This window comes from Lepidochelys kempii, chromosome 6, assembly GCF_965140285.1.
Source record: "Lepidochelys kempii isolate rLepKem1 chromosome 6, rLepKem1.hap1, whole genome shotgun sequence".
In the NCBI taxonomy this organism is placed as follows: domain Eukaryota; kingdom Metazoa; phylum Chordata; order Testudines; family Cheloniidae; genus Lepidochelys; species Lepidochelys kempii.
The window spans coordinates 125,498,593-125,513,362 of record NC_136385.1 but is presented as its reverse complement, the minus strand read 5'-3'; positions in this window follow the sequence as shown (position 1 = coordinate 125,513,362).

The following is a 14,770-nucleotide window of genomic DNA, read 5'->3' as shown; positions in this document are numbered from 1 at the left end:
CCCAACTTGATGATCACTTTAGATAAGCTATTACCAGCAGGACAGTGGGGTGGGAGGAGGTATTGTTTCATGATCTCTGTGTGTATATAATGTCTGCTGCAGTTTCCCCGGTATGCATCCTTTTCTTTTTGCGAATACAGACTAACACGGCTGTTACTCTGAAACCTGTCTAAGGAAAGTGGACATGCACCAGCCTTTGTAATCTGAGCAGATTCCAAGAGCACATTAGACACATTCACTAGTAAGGATAAAACACTGAAATACGTTTATTAAGTACAGAAAGATAGATTTTAAGTGATTATAATGGTTAGGCAAAGAGGTCAAAGTTGGTTACATAAGAAATAAAAATAGAATCGCAGTCTAAATTCTAACTTTAACAGACTAAGCAAGATTTGAATCAACAGCTTTTCTCACCCCACTGGATGTTCCAGGCAATGTACACTTCTTATTACACAGGCTGAATTCCCTCTCAGCCTGGGTCCAATCTCCCCAATTCCAAATCTCTGTCTTCCAGATTATCTTCCAGGTGTTGAGATGTGGGAGGAGAGAGGCCAGGTGGTGATGTCACTGTCCCTCTTTTCTACTTTCCTCCAGCTGTTAGAAAGATCCTTGCTGGGTCACATGAGTTAGGCTGCCTCCATCATGTTTGTGCCCTCTGAGGAATCTCTGGGATGGCCATTGGGAGCTTGGAGTTCCCTTAATGGGACATCAACACCTGTTTGGCCAATCTACATGTAAATCTGTATTTTCAGTTGTTTCTTTGTTGCTGCTGAAAAGCTAGCTGTGGGCTTTTCCCATTTACCACATATTTCAGTAACAAACATATAGCAATACTTCATAACTTCACATACAATGATAGTACAGACAATTCAACAGGATATTAGTGTTCAACAGATCAAGACTTTTTAAATGATACCTCACAAGGCATGCATTGTACAAAGCATATCATAATCATATTACAGTAGTGAATATGGGGGTTCCAGGGTGCTATTTTGAGGTACAGAGTGTCTCAACCTCCCATCTACCCTCTGTAATAGCAAAAAGAAAAGGAGTACTTGTGACACCTTAGAGACTAACCAATTTATTTGAGCATAAGCTTTCGTGAGCTACAGCTCACTTCATCAGATGCATACAATGGAAAGTGTAGAAGATCTTTTTATACACACAAAGCATGAAACAATACCTCCTGCCACCCCACTCTCCTGCTGGTAATAGCTTATCTAAAGTGATCACTCTCCTTACAATGTGTATGATAATCAAGGTGGGCCATTTCCAGCACAAATCCAGGTTTTCTCCCCCTCCCCCAAAACACAAACCCACTCTCCTGTTGGTAATAGCTTATCTAAAGTGATCACTCTCCTTACAATGTGTATGATAATCAAGGTGGGCCATTTCCAGCACAAATCCAGGGTTTAACAAGAACGTCTGGGGGGGGGGGGGAAACAAGGGGAAATAGGTTACCTTGCATAATGACTTAGCCACTCCCAGTCTCTATTCAAGCCTAAGTTATTTGTGTCCATTTATTCTTTTATGTAGAGACTGTCCAGTTTGACCAATGTACATGGCAGAGGGGCATTGCTGGCACATATCACATTGGTGGATGTGCAGGTGAACGAGCCTCTGATAGTGTGGCTGATGTTATTAGGCCCTGTGATGGTGTCCCCTGAATAGATATGTGGGCACAGTTGATAATGGGCTTTGTTGCAAGGACAGGTTCCTGGGTTAGTGGTTCTGTTGTGTGGTATGTGGTTGCTGGTGAGTATTTGCTTCAGGTTGGGGGGCTGTCTGTAGGCAAGGACTGGCCTGTCTCCCAGGATTTGTGAGAGTGTTGGGTCATCCTTCAGGATAGGTTGTAGATCCTTAATAATGTGTTGGAGGGGTTTGGCATACTGTGGGGCCATGTGGGTACCCATAGCAGTGCCGCTGATCTGAAGGTATACATTGTCCCCAAATGTAAAATAGTTATGGGTAAGGACAAAGTCACAAAGTTCAGCCACCAGGTTAGCCGTGACATTATCGGGGATAGTGTTCTTGACGGCTTGTAGTCCATCTTTGTGTGGAATGTTGGTGTAGAGGGCTTCTACATCCATAGTGGCCAGGATGGTGTTATCAGGAAGACCACCGATGGATTGTAGTTTCCTCAGGAAGTCAGTGATGTCTCGAAGGTAGCTGGGAGTGCTGGTAGCGTAGGGCCTAAGGAGGGAGTCTACATAGCCAGACAATCCTGCTGTCAGGGTGCCAATGCTTGAGATGATGGGGCGCCCAGGATTTCCAGGTTTAGGGATCTTGGGTAGTAGACAGTAGACACAAATCAGATGTCAAGAATTATAACATTCATAAACCAGTCAGAGAACACTTCAATCTCTCTGGTCACGCAATTACAGACATGAAAGTTGCGATATTACAACAAAAAAAACTTCAAAACCAGACTCCAGCGAGAGACTGTTGAATTGGAATTCATTTGCAAATGGGATACAATTAACTTAGGCTTGAATAGAGACTGGGAGTGGCTAAGTCATTATGCAAGGTAACCTATTTCCCCTTGTTTTTTTCCTACCCCCCCCAAAGACGTTCTTGTTAAACCCTGAATTTGTGCTGGAAATGGCCCACCTTGATTATCATACACATTGTAAGGAGAGTGATCACTTTAGATAAGCTATTACCAGCAGGAGAGTGGGGTGGGGGGGAGGTATTTTTTCCATGCTTTGTGTGTATAAAAAGATCTACACTTTCCACAGTATGCATCCGATGAAGTGAGCTGTAGCTCACGAAAGCTTATGCTCAAATAAATTGGTTAGTCTCTAAGGTGCCACAAGTACTCCTTTTCTTTTTGCGAATACAGACTAACACGGCTGTTACTCTGAAAACTGTTAGTTGATTTAATTGTAAATCCCTAGAAAGTATTTGTCCACATCATAAAATAATAATATAATTAGGCATCAGTCAGCATGTTTCATAGTCTGATCTTAAGGGAGGTTTAGCCCAGCGCTGGTAATGGCAAGCCTGTTGCAGGTGATGACTGTAGGTGTATTGGCAGAGAGGGGGGTGAGATCACACAGCACTTCCTCTGAATTATACCTAGGCAATACTCACTTTCATAAGCACCAAATATATCCAAAAACATAGCATAACATTTTCCAATTCTATATTTTGAAGACAATAAATGGCCCCTGAGTTTTCAAATATTACGCCAAGTATTTTCTCTCAAGCATTACAGAAGTTTCACCCATTTGCTGCTGTACTATGGATCTGTCAAACACAGCGTGTTTTGAATTCTTGTACCTATTAATAGGAGACAAACCACTACAATTCTTCATTTAATTGGTTTTAAAAGCACAAGAGATTTTAATAGCATGCTATAATCAAAAAGAAAAAGAAGAGAGAAGTCCAATAGTAAAACAAATATACAGAAAAAAGGAGACAATTAAGTGGATATGATGTTCTACACATGTTCATTATGTCAAACATTGACAAAAATGTCCCATTTATCAAGTACCTTGGAAGTTATTCCACCTAACAGTCACTTCAGTCAATTCCATGTTCCAGTTTCTGGTGATACGAGGAATAGAAGAACAGTTCCATTTGATGTAACTGTTTACTAGCTTGTAGAAATGCACAAATTAACCACTTTCCTTGAGCGTCAATCCAATATGCCCGAAATAATGAAGAGCCCAGCTAAAGATATTGAATGAAAACCTGATTCTATTGAAATATATAGTAAAATTCCCATGGACTTCAATAGGGTTTGGATTTCACCGAGTCTAAAAATGTCTATACAGTTTAGTAGAAAACATTCTTCCACATACCTTATGAGTCTGAAAAATCCACAGCAGGAACAATAGGAAAAATCTTTGATCGGAATTACTCTATTTATATTTACTATTTAAGGACATTAATATGGTCATGCTGGGTAGACTGACTGGATGGAAAGTTTCCTAGACATATAATCGCATATAATTTTTTTTTCTTCAGATTTGCTAGGATCCTTTCTAGTTGAGCTATTTGACCAAACTTGATGAGTTCCTATTTATAATATGCCACGGTGGGTCTGGCCACATAAGCCAGTTAACGGTATAAATTCTTTATGTGAAGAAAAAAAAATTCCCCCAAAAACCCAAGAATAATTTCTAAAAGGATCGCAACAGGCGGCAGTCGTTGGATAGGGGATCTAGTGATGGCCTCAATCCCTCCAATACTTACTCATAGAATCATAGAATATCAGGGTTGGAAGGGACCCCAGAAGGTCATCTAGTCCAACCCCCTGCTTGAAGCAGGACCAATTCCCAGTTAAATCATCCCAGCCAGGGCTTTGTCAAGCCTGACCTTAAAAACCTCTAAGGAAGGAGATTCTACCACCTCCCTAGGTAACGCATTCCAGTGTTTCACCACCCTCTTAGTGAAAAAGTTTTTCCTAATATCCAATCTAAACCTCCCCCACTACACTACTATTACAGACAATCCATTTTCTTTTAATAGACTGGGATAGCTATATACCCTATCTAGCACTCTAATAAGAGGGCTTGTTGTCTTGCTATATAGAGCTCTTTTTTGTCGATACCTATAAATTTAAGGCTCTGTGTATAATGTGGCTGTGCAAAGGGCTCAATAATTGCTATTTAAAGTCAATGACCATTTTGAAAATTCCACTAATTCTAACTTGTTAGATTAGAGAAAGATTTCAAATTGTGAACCAAATTTAAATTGATGCATCGACATCAGCATGCATCTACAGATATCAGCGCCGTTGGTTCTAGCGAGGTATGAACCGCTCCCATTCTTCTCAAGGTGGTGGTAACTCTGATCCCTAATTCCATTTTAAATGTAATTTAAATACCCTTGTTTTAACTAAAATGTTTAACTCAACGCTTCACTATTCCACTGGTGACTGTTTCAGCAAAAACATACACTTACCCATGACTACTGGATGCAGTTGAAGATGTTGGGGCAGGGCACTATGGACTGCTAGTTGCCGGGATGGAGAATTAAAAATTCAATCCTCCTCCTCAAAATAGGTCACCACTGCATCTGCCCAAAAGGAGGGATGAAAGGGGAGTTGCGGCCCCTTCCTAGTGCCAAAATCCTCAGCTGACCTGGGGAACCAATACTCCAACCACTTCCCCTGCCATCCCAGGAACTAAAAATCCCAACCCAACTGTAACAGCCTTCAGCCCCCAGCAACTCTTAGAGGGCAATTATGTACCCTCTATAACAAAATCAGCAGCACATTGAAAACAAAGTTTGTGGGCGGAGTAAAGGACCTTGGGTTGACATTTTAAACAAAGAGAAAATGCGTCTAAGTCCCTTACACTGCTTTGAAAATCTCAACCATTGAATTTAACATCAAAATAAGTAACATGAGGGATACTGTACTGATTGGGAGGAGCTGGATTGTGGGTAGAAAAATGAGGGAGGAGAAGGTGGAGGTAAGAGGACTGCAGCATAGTGCTAGAACCTCTGCCTTATATGTTAGGTTTAAGGGACAGGCTAGCTGTAGGGAGAATAGCCCAATGGTTAGTGTACTAAGTTGGGATTCAGGAGGCCTGGGTTTGATTCCCTACTCTGCCTTCCTGCATGACCTTGGGCAAGTCACTTGGGGTCACATTTTTAAAGGTGTTTAGATGCCTAAAGAGGCAGATACCTAGCGGCACTTACGCATCCAATTCCTGTTATTTCAAAATGAAAATCCTACTGGGTTCTTAAATACCTTAAAAAATCTGGCCCTTGGTTTCTGTGGTTCAGTTCCCCACCTGTAAAATGGGGGTAAGAGCACTTCTGTACCTCACAGAGGTGTTGTGAGGTTAAATACATTATAGATTGTAAGACACTGTGGTGAGGGGGGATCTAAAAATTGATAGAATGTGTTGCATATATTTGACCATTCCTCCACAAACCTAGCTGGCAGTTTGCTTTGCATTTCTGAGGTAAACAATTGCATGTTCACAGTTGGGGGTAGAGTACATGTAAATATTATCTTTAGGGGATCCCTTGAGCTAGCCAGTCCTCCTAATGAATTAATCACATTCACAAATCAAGGCAGGATTTGTGGAGGTCAGAGCAGATGGCACAGCATGGGGGAGTAGGGCAGGCATGTTTTCCTTCCACTGATCCATCAGGATTTCCCAACTTGCTCTGTATTAAATAATAAATCCTTATAAGGAGGATGCATAAGTATGACTCCTGCCCTACTCAGATTGATTGTATTGGAGCTCCCTTCAGACAGGTGGGCAGCTGGGTCCCCTTTATCTCCTGACCCCCTTGCACAAACACACTCTCCCCATCCCCCCACACCCTTTTAGTTTTTCACCCTCTTGTCTTTTCTATCCCCCCTTCCTATTTCTTCACCGATGAGAATGCTACAGCACTTGTTGCTCCGCATGGGGGTTTCAGTGTAGCTTAGCCAAGTACCATGAGAACAGAGAAGCTATACTCTTGGAGCTAGCTGCCTTATGGGCCACCATAGCAGCAGGCATGGATAGTACATTCCTTCCACAAAACCCCCATGCTGCTTTTAGCCACAGGAGCAGAACTACATTTGCAGTGAGAGTGGGACCGACTATCATGTACCTATTCCGACATCCACATCTCTTCTGCCCTCACCATCTCTACTATTCTAGCTTCCCCCTGGGGAACACTGGTTTAATACATCTAAATGATTAGAGTTGTCAGATTAGGCAGAGTACAATCTCAATGAGGATTAGTTAATTGAGGTAGGAGACATCTCTGCAACACCAACGGTGAAATTACCTCACTGAAAGTATGTCTGAGGGTCCCAAAAGAGTGATGTTACAAAATGGTTGTAGGGAAACAATCCCACTATGATTTCAAGAGGTGAAAGAGCTGATAAACCTCACCTATTTTGTAAATCTATTCTAAAATAATGTTTGCTTCAATTCCTGGTGTATGAGGTAGCTGACCAAGGACTACACTGGGCTAGGTACTGTATAGATGTACTGTATCATAACAAACAACCTTTGTTCCAAAGCATTTATATAATCTTAATTTGAGACAAGTAGTAATAGTGTGTGAAATAATTGAAGAGAGTGATGGGAGGGAATAGAGGAAAGGATTACAGTGATAAGAGCATATTTCTGCATAGAATAGCAGTGGCCTTTTCATCTCCTGCTAATCAAGATCAATAAGTGGACCAGAACCAGTATTCCAGGGGTTCTCAAACTGGGGGTTGGGACTCTTAGGGCATCACAAGGTTATTACATGGGGGTTGCAAGCTGTCAGCCTCCACCCCAAACCCTGCTTTGCCTCCAGCATTTATAATGGTGTCAAACATATTAAAAAAAAAGGTGTTTAATTTATAAAGGGGTGTTCACATTCAGAGGCTTGCTATGTGAAAGGGGTCATCAGTACAAAAGTTTGAGAACCACTGCAGTAGTCTCAGTTTGCTACCTCACAAGTGATAAAGATTAGCAATTGATAGAAAACTTGAAAAGTTTAACTGAGCCATTACCCTATTCAATACAAAGTGTCATGATCAATAAAAAAAATGTATATCAAACAAGTTAAAAGCAAAAGTCAGAGCCCCATGTATTACACAGCTGTGAAATTTGCCACCAAACTGCACTTAAGAATTTAGGTATTCATGAAGAGTTGTAGTTGTAAAGGAAACCCTGAAAACCACAAATGGAGAATAAGCCAGTCCAGTGTTGTCTAACATAAGCAACAGACCAGAGGTGTGAACTGCCCATTCATCTCAGTCATGTCAATTCTGAAACCTAATGTTAAATTAAACATTCATATCTGTAGCTACTTCACTGCTGATCATTTTGGCAGAAAGATCCCACAATCCCAAACTCCTTCCTATGCCCTCTAGGGACCCAAAAGCCACCCCTCATCCAATTACCAAGAGTGGTTACTTACTGTGACATTCCCTAGGGTGCAATCTGGACTGATGAACAGCTGTGTCCCCTCAATTCTCCAACCTGGGATGCCTTTTACACAGCTTCACTGTGAGAGCAACCACTCCTTGTCACCTCTCAGAGCCCCCAGCGCCCCCAGCATGTAAATCACTCCCAGCTATATTGTCGGAGCACTATAGCCAGCCACTCTTGAACTACACTGCAGGGCAACACCAGCAAATTCCCAGTCCCAAACTCTCCCTCATAAATGTGTCTTGTACTACCCAGCCTTCTCCTGGACCACACAAGCTCATATAAAGTCTGTCATTTTATTGATAGAAAATGATATGCACAAATCTTATCCCAAATGGAGATTCCCCAACTGCTTCAGTCCAAACCCACTGATTTAGATAAAACAACAAAACAAATTTAAAATCTATGCTTTCTGTAGTTAATAAGTGACTACAAGTAATGAGGCATATAAGTCAGAAGTGGTTACAAGGACATAAAAAGGCAAAACACAAACACCTAACTTAACAAGCTAAGTGAATTCAGAGCAAAGGTCTCTCTCACCACATGTTCCTGCCATCTTACTGGCTGAACATTTTCCAGTCAAGATCTCCACCACCCCCGCCCCAATGCTGCTTCTTTGTTCAAATGTTGATGATGCTGTTGATGGAGAGCAAGGGGAAGAGATTGGGGGGAGTCTACCCTCTCCAGTTATAGCCCTTTCTCTTGTGCAGTAATCTCCTCCAGCTGATGTTCAGGAGACAGAAAGTTGGTGTGGCCAGGAACTTTAACTTGCTGCTTTGTCAAAATGTAGCTCTCTCTTGCCCAAGAGTGGCCACTCAATCAAACTGTGGTCCATTTGATCTCATGGACACCTAGCTGAGGCACAGGCTAGCCTTTTGTCTCTGGTGAACGTGTCTATGACTGCCCTCCAGAACACGTCCTGGGTAATATCATACAGTGGAATTTTATATCTTTATATACAGTGTTGCCACACATTTTACCAAGACAATAATGATCAGCAAATCATGAGTTTTCTAAGGATACCTTACACAGTATGCTTTGTACAATATTTAACATTCTTGCAAAAGGGATGAATATAGGGCTACAGACTATCACAGTAGGCATTTACTTGAACTCTGTACTTCCTGGTTTTCAGAAGTTTGAATGGTGAACTCAGCGTTCTGGAATGGCACAAGCTATCACAAGACAATTTTAACTCTGCGTTAATGACGTGAGCCATTAATAGCAGCATCCGTCATGGCTGCTAGGACCTCAGACCCCAATACAATATGAACAGCCCTAATGACCACTCGCTTTGTTCCTCTAAATATTCCGCAATTCTAGATAGAGTGGGGAAGGAAGAAGTGATAGCGTGGATCTACACAAAGGCAGTTGTCTCACTGCCTACGTGGATCTCCACTGTAGAGTAGTGACAGGCAGGCTTCCAGCACCCAAGGAGGGTACTGGGAGGAATCTCTTTCAAGTAGTAGCTGCAGGACGGCTCTGCCAATCTCAGGTCTAGAGGCTAAATCCAAAGTGTTTCCATTTTTAGAGCTACAAACAGCTCCCACCGCAGGTTTTCTGCTTTGACAAGCACTTCTGCTTATTCACGGCATTTCTTTGCAGCCTTTCTTGAATATCAGCAGGTTTTATTGTTTTTCAGACTCCCTAGATGGGACGGGGTGTGAGTGAGGTGAGTGAGGAAGGATGTACAAAAAAAGTCCTCTAAACCTTCTCTGGCAGAGAGGGTGTTAGGGGGCTTATTCCTTCACCCACTTACTTCCCTGGTCCTTCTCGCATGAACAGAGAGCAACAATACCCAAAGTCCAAAGGTGCAAACAATTCAATGTTTATTGGGGTGAACTTCCAGCAAGCATGATTCCAGTTTCCTTTCTTAGTGTCCCCCTTCCCAGCTCTGACACCACAGAGCCTTACCTGTGTCCCTGTTCCCATTCCTGCCCTTAGCTAAACATGATTCCAATTTCCCCACCCCCATTCCCTGTTCCCATTTCCTCCCCACCCACACACTTCCTGATTGACTGCAGACTATATAGTAAAACTTGAGTTCTGCTTAGCTATACCTTAACCAATCATTTTACTGAAATTTAACTAACCAATCCTAACATATTGTAACATGATTTAACCAATTATATCCCACCACCTGAATTAGTTTACACCCAGCAAAATTAATTATACAGCAGACAGAAACAATCACAGAACTAGACAGATTGTACAGACAAACAATAGGGAAATTGGGACTACAGTGATTGAACAAAAAAGAAATGAGGATTTCACATCCTAGCTATTGATAAGTGAGTTCTTGCCAGACAGGATGCTATCAAATTAAATTTCCTTTTACATCTTCTAGGCACTTCCCTTTCTCTGGAGGCGATAGGCATTATCAGGACAGGATTGTATTCCTAACAGCCCAATAGCACCTTATTTCAATGTGACTAGTTTGGAATGGGAGGATCTGACCATTCGCTTCCCAGTTTATGGCTGCCTCTGCTGCTTAGCCAAAGATCTTAGCCTAAGCACAGGGCCTCAGACTGTCACAGTAAGAGAAGGCCCTTACACTGGCAGACAGTGATTTTGATTCTCTCTCTTTCTTTTATACCTCTATAACTAGCTAAGTGATAAGAATACACCAAAATTCTTAGAGTATAGGCATTTACAGACAGGCCTGAATATCTATATCCTAACACTCCACCCCTTTTTTTTCTTTTGGAATCCTCCTGCCCAGGTATCCCTGGAAAAGCATAAGACATATGGTGACATTTCCTGATAGGGCCAGGCATCAAGGTGGAAGGTGTCGATATTCCATTTGTCCCACTGCCCCTTGTGTAGTATAGTGCCCTGCACCTTCTCTCGTACGGGCATACCACACCTATTCCAATGAGTGTTCCAGACTTCCCATTATAGTGGGCCTGGGTTGTCTAGTACACTGTAGGGTTTGGAGAGGTTATTACATTACTTATAGGTTATCTCCATATGCAATGTAACACAAGTACAGTTAACAATACAAAATCCACAGCAACACCAAGTCCTGACCACTGCAGTATGGTCCAACATCCAAGACACCCCCCAAACACTGCCCCTCCTTCTTTGACAGGGTCAAGATCATGTGTGTCCAGTTGCTAGCAGTTGCAACAAGCTGCTCCTGCAAGTTTTGCATGGTTTAGTCCATATCATAAGTCCACTGAATGTTCACAGAGAAATGGGTTATTGTCCAAACCAGCTTAACTACTTGGTATGGAATCAGGCAGTATGCCCTGGTTTGATTATTCACAGCAATAAGATTCACAGATCCATTTGTGCATCAAAGTCCAGATAGCAGCATGTAGATGGGTGTAGTTTGGTTATGGGCTGGTGTAATTGTGCCCCCAGTAATATGTACATTCCCAGCAAAACACCTTATACACAGTACACCCAATTGTCCACCCCTTGCATAGGCCATTGATCCTGCTCCTCCATAGTCATAGAAGAGGGGCACATCCAAACATCTTCTGTTGATTTACACTATTTTACACACCCCTCCATTGATTCCCAGTGAGCTCCTCCCCTGCTCATTATTTCCATAGGGCTTGTGGAGACCACCTTAGTTGCCATTCCATTTCCAGGTACCACAGTAGCTATTACATGGGTGCTGGCCTCCTAGCTGAGCATTTTGTATTCCCATACACATCTCCCCCCCAAGGCCAGCCTTTGGAAGCCATCCCCCATCCACATCATGAGATTTTCTGTTCATTAAAACAGAACAATGCTAGCAACAAGACAAACACCACAGACAAAACACAGATCCATGGTATTGTGGGTTATTTTTCCGATGGCACCAGCTTGCTTGTAGAGTGTCTGAAAAACAAAAAACAATTTCCACCCCCACCCCCCCGTGGGGACAGATTATTGCTTAATAATAATAATACCACCACTTTTACAAATTTCCTTGCTAATTGCAGGAAAAACAGAAGAATTACCTCCAGGCTGTCCTTATTTTGTTCTGTAGTCAGGCTAGTGAATTACCCCACTCACTGGTCATTTATGAAATTCATGAGGTGGTGTACCTCAGTTTCCCCTCTTGTACAACAGACCAAGTTTGCAATAGTTTCTCTGCTGTACCAAGCTTTAAGTTTATTCTCAGGTAATAGCTGAGAGACAGCTTCAGATTTTAGCACTGTACACACACCCACACACCCCTTAAGGTTAACCTGTCCCCCTTATTTTTAGGCTTGACTTGTTTTTTCACCTCCCTTTCCTGGAGGGCCATAATCTAAGTCTTCTGGTAGCTTGTTTGCTGACCAGATGTATCCATTATTTGCAGCTCCTTTGTGCCCATCAGCTAGGTAATTTGCATTTACACAGGGGCTTATTAGCTTGCTTTTGGATCCAAAGCTATTAGCAGCTCAGAGACCGTCTTAAAAGGGAAACATTCCACTTCCACTAGAGTTCTGATTACTTTCCACTTTCATCTCCTGCTCCAAAACACAGCGACCTGAAAAAGAAAGCACAACCTATTGTGGTTCCTTTTGGAACCCTAATAGGATTTTAATGAAGTACCATGTTTTATTTGCATTTCTTTTACCCCTTCTCCAATATACACTGCACATGTCCTGGGAAAATGCACATTCCTTCCATATAGTTCAACCTCCATAACGTTAGCCATACTAATTTTACACAAGGTGTAACTGCCTCCCCCATGCCCACAGAGTTTTCATGCACACCCACCAAAACAACAATCTGATCCCCCAGAGCCACCAAGGCTCAGTGTTCCCATCATTCCTCCCCTTTTCCTTTTGCTGTGCACACACACAAAATTCTCTTTTGCCTAACATCCCTTGGGGAACACATCGGGGGAGAGAAAACCTTTTGTAGTGATAAACACCCATTTTTTCATGATTTGTGTGTATAAAAAACATGGGTGTTTATCACTACATGGGTGTTTATCCCCCGACCCCACTCTCCTGCTGGTAATTTGTGCTGGAAATGGCCCACCTTGATTATCATACCCATTGTAAGGGGAGTGATCACTTTACATAAGCTATTACCAGCAGGAGAGTGGGGTGGGGGGAGAGAACCTTTTGTAGTGATAAACACCCATTTTTTCATGATGTGTGTATAAAAACAAACATCTTCTGTATTTTCCACAGTATGCATCCGATGAAGTGAGCTGTAGCTCACGAAAGCGTATGCTCAAATAAATTTGTTAGTCTCTAAGGTGCCACAAGTCCTCCTTTTCTTTAAGGTAGTGCAATTTGTCTGTAACAACTTAGCCATCAAGTACAATTATTGCCACACAGCTGCCTTAACCTGTACTGTCTTTACCTTGAGACTGTTCAAAGAGGCAGTAAAATATTTGTCTCCATGGATGCCCATGAATCTTTTACTCCAAAAATTCCAGTGGAATACAGCAGCCCTCCCTCATACTTTGTCCAAAATAACCAAAAACATCTCACATAAGTATCCAAAGTACCCTCCGTTAAAACTTCAGAAAAAACAAAAAAGTGTGGAAAGGCAGCGGGAAGAGGTGGAAAGAAACCAATTAAACCTGTTAGGTCAGTTTAGAGTCTAGGCTACCAGCAGCAAATTAAGTAAACTGAGAAAAAGAACGAAAAGAAGAAAAGGACATAGTTAGCTCTGGGTCAAGAGTAGGCTCCCTGGGTTGAAACAGTTGGGAACCCTTATCCCCAGGTTCTCATTCTGGCTCTGGGAGAAGAGTGGGGGTTGTTACCTGCTCCTGCAAACCCTGCCATTTTGCACTTTGAAACTTTCCCCTCCCCCTTCTTTCTCTCCATTCCCCCAGGACCAAGTCCCAGCTCCAGTCTTTAAAGGTAAATTGGTTAGTCTCTAAGGTGCCACAAGTACTCCTTTTCTTTTTGCGAATACAGACTAACACAGCTGTTACTCTGAAACCTGTCTTTAAAGGTAGTCTGTTAACTCTGCTTTTGACTTTAAACCCAGTTGTGCCAAATCATCTTTTAACTACCCCTAACTAATTTACAACCCTTCAGCAGCCCTTGCTGAAGCAGCACCAAACTTGAAAGATTACTGGCAGCTTCCCATAATGCTGCCCTTACTTCAAACCTCTCACAAGCAGACTGAAGTGTCTCCTTTCCCTGGAAGGCATTCAGTCCCCATGGGCAGGGACCTTCTTCCACTACCCATATACCAAGGAGGGTGGGCTCCTCAGCCACCCCCCATCCCTCTGGGTCCCCTAACACTTCCTCCATTTCCTTTTTAATCTCATCCCAGGTTGACCCCTGCACCTTGTATGGACCCTGGTTCTTCCTTATCCATTTATCCAAAAAATCCTTTACCCTGGCTTGCCAGAACCCGCAACTACCATCACGAGAGTTCACTATACCCCCTCCAAGCAGCTGCGCGGACTGTCGGGGAGGGGGACTTACAGGCTGCCACTCACCTATCCAATACCATGCATCCGAGTCACCGGCACCAAGATGTTAGGGGGCTTATTCCCTAACTAGGAAGCAGGATCAATCAATAGCGGAGCTAGATCAAAAGGAAGAGGCAGGCAAGGAAGGGGGAAGTTTGGCTATGGCTATGTTACTGAGTTTACAGTGGCACTTCTGCACCACTATAGCGCTCCTAGGGTAGACACTTTAAGTCGATGGGAGAGTGCTCTCCCATCAACTTAACTCCAGCCCCTGTAAGCAGCGGTAGCTAGGTCACGGGGAGAAGCTCTCCTGCAGACATAGTGCTGTCCACACTGATGCTTAGGTCAGTGTAACTTACATCACTTCGGGGGGGTGTTAGCTTATTCACACTTCTAACTTATACCAACTTAAGCTGTGTGTACACATAGCTAAGTTCTACAGCATAGCTTCCCCTGAATAATTTAGCTGGGAGCAGCAGGCAGGTTTATGGAATCAAAGCAATGAACCTGATCAACCCTG